The sequence below is a fragment of the Tamandua tetradactyla genome, chromosome 4, assembly GCF_023851605.1.
Source record: "Tamandua tetradactyla isolate mTamTet1 chromosome 4, mTamTet1.pri, whole genome shotgun sequence".
Lineage (NCBI taxonomy): Eukaryota > Metazoa > Chordata > Mammalia > Pilosa > Myrmecophagidae > Tamandua > Tamandua tetradactyla.
Genome location: NC_135330.1, coordinates 60,211,300 through 60,217,697, shown reverse-complemented (window position 1 = coordinate 60,217,697; position 6,398 = coordinate 60,211,300).

The following is a 6,398-nucleotide window of genomic DNA, read 5'->3' as shown; positions in this document are numbered from 1 at the left end:
GAAAGAAAAATATTCAAACATTTTGATGATTATTGATCACAAGGTCTGAGTTGATACTAACATCCAGAAATGTGAAACATGACCCAGCCCCTGTTAGAGTGGGAGCTTAAGAGGGTTGGGTTATAAACGGAGTCTTTGCCAAAGTCCTGCGTACAGTGGGTCCACAGACCCATCCAGTGGTCATGTCCCAATCCCTGAGTGTATCATTGGAACTGATGTATTTGGCAGTTGTAGTAAGCTCACATTGGGCCCTTGACCAATGGAGTAAGAACTACCATAATGGGGAAGCCAAGTGGAAACCTCTTGGCCCCATTCCTGGCCAAGATAAGAAATTAAAAACAATATTATATCTTGGGGGTGAGGGGGAGATGGAGGGGATGACAGGGATTATTGCCTTTAGAGACCTAAAGGACAAAGGGGCTGGTGTTCCCTATCATATCTCTGTTAATTCCCTAGCCTGTCTCCTGCAGAAACCAGATAAATCCTGACAGATGATATAATACACCACAAACACATCCAATTAGTAACCCTAATTGCAGTTGCTGTGCCAGACATGGTATCATTGCAAAAACTAGCTATGTAGCCATTGATTGGTGTGTGCATTATTTTCCATTTGGATTAGAAAAGAGGACTAGAGATTTGAACAGTGAATAAAAAGTATTTGCAAAGTCCCCTTGGGGGAATGGTGAGAAAGAGGAAAAATTCAGCTTTCCAAAGTGGAGAATTCTTGATATTCTCACAAGCAGTGGGGACAACCAAAGCAATAGGTTAAGCCCCCAATCTTGGGGTTTGTTCATATGAAACTTAACCCCACAAAGGATAGGCTAAGCCTACTTAAAAATAGGCCTAAGAGTCACCCCCAAGAGAACCTCGTTTGTTGCTCAGATGTGGCCTCTCTCTCTTAGCCAACCAGATAAGCAAACTCACTGCCCTCCCCCTCTCTATGTGGACAGGACTTTCAGGGGTGTGGATCTCCCTGGCAACGTGGGACAGAAATCCTAGAATGAGCTGGGACTCAGCACCAGGGGATTGAGAAAACTTTCTCGACTAAAAGGGGGAAGAGAGAAATGAGACAAAGTAAAGTGTCAATGGCTGAGAGATTCCAAACAGAGTTGAGAGGTTATCCTGGAGGTTATTCTTAGGCATTAAATAGATATCACCTTTTTAGTTAAGGCATAATGGAGAGGCTGGAGGGAACTGCCTGAAAATGTACAGCTGTGTTCCAATAGCCATGTTTCTTGAAGATGATTGTATGATGACATTCGCAATGTGACTGTGTGGTTGTGAAAACCTTGTGTCTGATGCTTCCTTTATCTACCTTAGAGACAGATAAGTAAAACATATGGATTAAAAATAAATAAATAATAGGAAGAACAGATGTTAAAATAAACTTAGTAGATTGAAATGCTAGTGATCAATGAAAGGGAGGGGTAAGGGGTATATATGTATGAATTTTTTTCTGTTTTCCTTTTCTTTCTTTTTCTGAATTGATGCAAGTGTCCTAAGAAATGATCATAAAGATGAATATACAACTATGTGATAAAAAAGAAAAAAAGTATGTTTATATTGTATATTGATTTGTTTTATTAATAAAAATTTTAAAAAAGAGGTCTAGAAATAGTTTGCATTCATGTGAAATGGACATTATTTATTTACATTTTTTGCCTCAAAACTATGTTAACTCTCCTGCCCTCTGTTATAATATAGTCCAGACAGACATATATAAAGCAGCCTAGACATCCCATAGAAACTTCATACTCATCTACTACATTGATGACATCACACTGACCAGTCAAGACAAGCAAGAAGTGGCTGGTATGCTGGAGGCCTTGTTAAGGGAGAGAAAGATAAATCCTACAAATATTCAGAATCTTGACTGAGGTCATCAAGGGAGTGCCAGGATGTTCCCTCCAAAGTAAAAGATGAATTGCTGCACTTTGCATCCTCTTCTACAAAAAAGGAAACCCAGTGCCTGTTAGATCTTTTGGGGTTCTGAAGGCAATGCCGTCCACACCTAGAAATACTGCTCCATTTTGATTACTGGGTGATACTGAAAGCTCCCAGCTTTGAGTGGGTCTTGCAGTAAGAAAGGGCTCTACATCAGGTGTGGGCTCTTGCTATACAATTCAGCAGACCCTGTGGTGTTGGAGGTTGGAGTGATGAGAATAGATGCAGTATACAGTTTATTGCAAGCCCCAATGGGAAAAATCTCACTGGAGACCCCTAGATTCTGGAGCAAAGTCATGCTATCCACACAGAGGATTATGTCTTTTGAGAAACAACTCCTGGTCCCTGGTAGATACAAAATGCTTAAGAGCCCCTAGTGACCATTTGTCCCAAACTTGCCAGTATGAGCTGAGTTCCATTAGACCTGCCAAGTTATAAAATCAGACAGGCCCAGCAGCAGTCCATCAAACAGTGAAAGTGGTATATCTGGGATCAAGCCCAAACAGGGCCAGAAAGCATGAATAAGCTGCATTAGCAGCTAGACCATACTCCCATGGCATCTAACAGCTGTCACAAATCCTTCTCCCAGCTTGTACCAATGGCCCTACAACCAGCAGAAGGAGAGAAAAAAGGCCCAAACTTGGTTTATGGTTGGATCTTCTCAATGTGTTAAGTATAAGATGAAAATGGATGGTGGCTGCATGATAGCCACCTTCAGGAGTGATTTTGAAAGAAAGTAGAGAAGGAAAATCATCCCAAAGGCAGAGCTGTGAGAAGTCCATCTGTTAATTCACAGATTTCTGGCCAATGGCCAATGGTCTGGACATCTTGTCATGGGCCTAGAATGAAAAGAACTTGAAGACTAGAGATAAGAAGGACTGGTATAGAGGAATGCTGGTTGACATATGAGAGTGGACACAAGGAGCAAAGACTTTCGTATCACACATTAATACCCACCAGAAAGCAACCCCATGAAAGAGGTTCTGAACAACCAAATAGACAAATAACTCAGCCAGTTAACATTAGCCAACCTGGAAGTAGCACAATGGACATATGAATGAATTGGTCATGGTGGCAAAGATGGAAGCTACATATGGGTCCAACAGCAGGGACTCCTACTTAGCAAGACCAACCAACTACAACTGCCTATGAATACCCAAACTGTCAGCAACAGGGATTAATATTAAGTCCCCAGTATGGCCCTATTCCTTGAGAAGGCCAACCAGACACATAATGGCAAGTTAGCTACATTTGGGCCCCTTTTATCATTGAAAAGCCAGTGGTTCATCCACATGGTCCATCTATTCTTAATAAGGGCTGCTTTTTCCAGCTCAGAGAGTCTCAATCAGCAATGCTATCCAGGAGCTTATGAAATACCTGATCCTCAGGTATGAAATCCCACACAATATAACATCTAGCCAAGGGACCAACTTCCCAGCAAAGGAGGCGTAAAAGTGAGTCCCTGACCACAGGATACACTGCTCATATCACAGAACACACAATCCAGGAGCAGCTTACTACATAGAGCACTGGAATGGCTATTTAAAGGTAAGCTGAAGTTCCAGCTTGGAAGTAACACTGAAAAAATGGGGGGGTCCCATCTTTCTGGTTGCAATATATGCATTAAATCAGAGACCGCTCTGTGGACCCAAGAGGAAGAATATATGGGTCTAGGAACCTAAGAGTGGAAGCAGGAGTGGCTCAACTTACAATCATTCCCAATGGTCAGCTGGAGATTTAAGCTTCCCATCCCTGCAACTCTGGACTCTGCAAGGTTGGAAGTCCTGGTCCTCAAGGGGATGTGCCCTTGCCAGGGACACAACAAGCATCCTTTTGAACAATATCATGCATTTTGAACTCCTTCTGTCCAGCAACCAGCAGATGAGGAGTCACCATTGTTTAAGGAGAAATTGACTCCGCTCTGAAGAAGAAGGTCGAGTAGGCATTCCTTCCCAAGATGGGTGGCTCCCATTTTGAAAAGCCCAAACCAGGGCTTTTAGGGAGGAATTTCAGTCCCCCATCACTTTCCCGTGTACAGGACACAGTCTGTAGCGACACACATATGCAGAGGCCCAGGGCTTTGGATGTTCTGCTCATAGATGGAATATATTTCTGATACAAAGCTGGATCATTCCAGAAAAACCATTTTAAAAAGAGAGCCCCAGTAGAGAAGCAGGCTTCAGTCAGCTGGCTTAGATTCTAGTCTGGGGTCACCACTAGGCATTATGTGCTGAGGGTGGGGGTGCAGCATTCAGAGACGCTTCAGTAACTCATAGTCCCCCCAGGTGAGAGGGTGTTCCAGCAGCACAGTTCAATCCTGATCAGTCATCAGTGGGCCTGAAGTGTCTGTTCCCAGTGGCTACAGAGTCAGTATGACTTCCATGTCTTGCTGGAATGTAGACTAGGCAGATAGACTGTAGATATCTATCTACCTATCTGGCCCAATTAATCCAAGGAAAGAGCTGAGACTGGCTGTAGAGAGCCAAATACTCATTCAGAATATCTGGAATGAGGCCAGAAACAATGCAAGGGTTAATGAGTTTCCCTAATTTGTCACTTAGAGTTTCTCCCAACCCTTTCTCACCAATTCTAATACACAGGGTGGGAGAAGCGAAGTTGAGGGGGAAACTCCAGTGCATCCAGCCTTGTTTTCAGTAGTACTTCTCTTTGATTTTTTCTTACTGTTTTGTCTTCATCTCCTTCATGTGACTATGTCCATCCAGCTGTCTTTTACTGACTTTTTCTTCATTCTAAAAGCTTCCTGTGGGGTGAAGATTAGGGAACAAAGTGGGTCCTGGGGATCAAAATTAATTTGAGATATCCTGAAGTAGCTGAGATAATAATTTCCAGGAGTTAAAGCCTGGAAACACAAGTATTAAGACCCATGGACAAAGGCAGAAACAGCAGAATCTACAACAGCAGGTCCTTAATAAGTGTTCCTTCCTTTTACTTTTCTGAGTCTCTTCTTTAATATACGGATAATAATAATGCCTATTTTTCCCGTGGTGTTAATGAGGACTTTGTAAGAACACATTAGCAAGTGCCTTCCCATCACCATCACCCCCAAGTCTGGCATATAAATTGCTCTAGAAACTTTAACTGTACCTTGGATTAATTTTTCCTTCCATTATATCACAGGTGGTATTTAAAACATTTAACAACCTAGATGGGAAAAAGCACCCTCAAATCAAAGCAGGCCCTGGCTTCACATCAGGGCAGGGTCATAGAAGCCTCTGAGGTGCCAGGTTTTTGTTTTTGTGTTTCTCTTTTTTTAAATATTTTTATTGATAAACCATCACACACATACATTACATACATGGTATACAATCAGTGGTTCACAGTATCATCACATTGTTGTGTATTTATCACCATGATCATTTTTATAACATTTGCATCACTCCAGAAAAAGAAAAAAGAAAAAACTCATCCATACCATACTCCTTTCCCCTTCCTCTCAGTGACCACTAGTATTTTAATCTACCCAACTTATTTTATCCTTTGTCCCCCCAGTCTTTCTTTATTTTTTATCCATATTTTTTTACTCATCTGTCCATACTCTGGATAAAAGGAGCATCAGACACAAGGTTTTTACAATCTCACAATCTCATTGTAAAATCTATATCTTTATACAATCATCTTCAAGAATCAAGGCTATAAAAAAAAAGAATCAAGGCTACTGGAACACAGCTCAACAGTTTCAGGTACTTCCCTCCAGCCACTCCAATACACCATAAACTAAAAAGGATATCTATATAATGTATCTTCCAGGACAACCTCTCGAATCTGTTTGAAATCTCTCAGCCACCGAGACTTTATTTTGTCTCATTTCTCTCTTCCCCCTTTTGGTCAAGAAGGCTTTCTCAATTCCTTAATGCTGGGTACCTTCTCATTCCAGGATTTCTGTCCCACATTGCCAGGAAGATTTATGCCCCTGGGAGTTATGTCCACATAGTGGGGAGGGCAGTGAGTTCAACTGCCAAAATGGCTTAGAGAGACAGGCCACATTTGAGCAACAAAAACGATCAAGGTCTCTGCAGACATGATTATGACATAGGGCTGGAGAGTTGATACATCCCTGAGATAGGACAGTGAAAGTATATTTCTGACCTTGCCAGCTGAAAACAATTTGTTTCTGGTGGTCCTTACTAACAGCTATTGAGAAGAAAGCACTTGCCAGATCAATAACTGCATACCGGGTACCAGGGGATGTACTGATTTGCTCAAGCAATGATACCACATCTGGAACAGCAGCTGCAATTGGAGTTACCACCTGGTTGAATTTATGATAATCCACTGTCATCCTCTAAGACCAATCTGTTTTGTGCAGCGGCCAAATAGGAGAGTTGAGTGGGGATGTGATGGGAATCATCACCCCTGCATCCTTCAAGTCCTTAAGAATGGCAATAATCTCTGCAATCCCTCCAGGAATCCAGTATTGCTTCTGATTTACT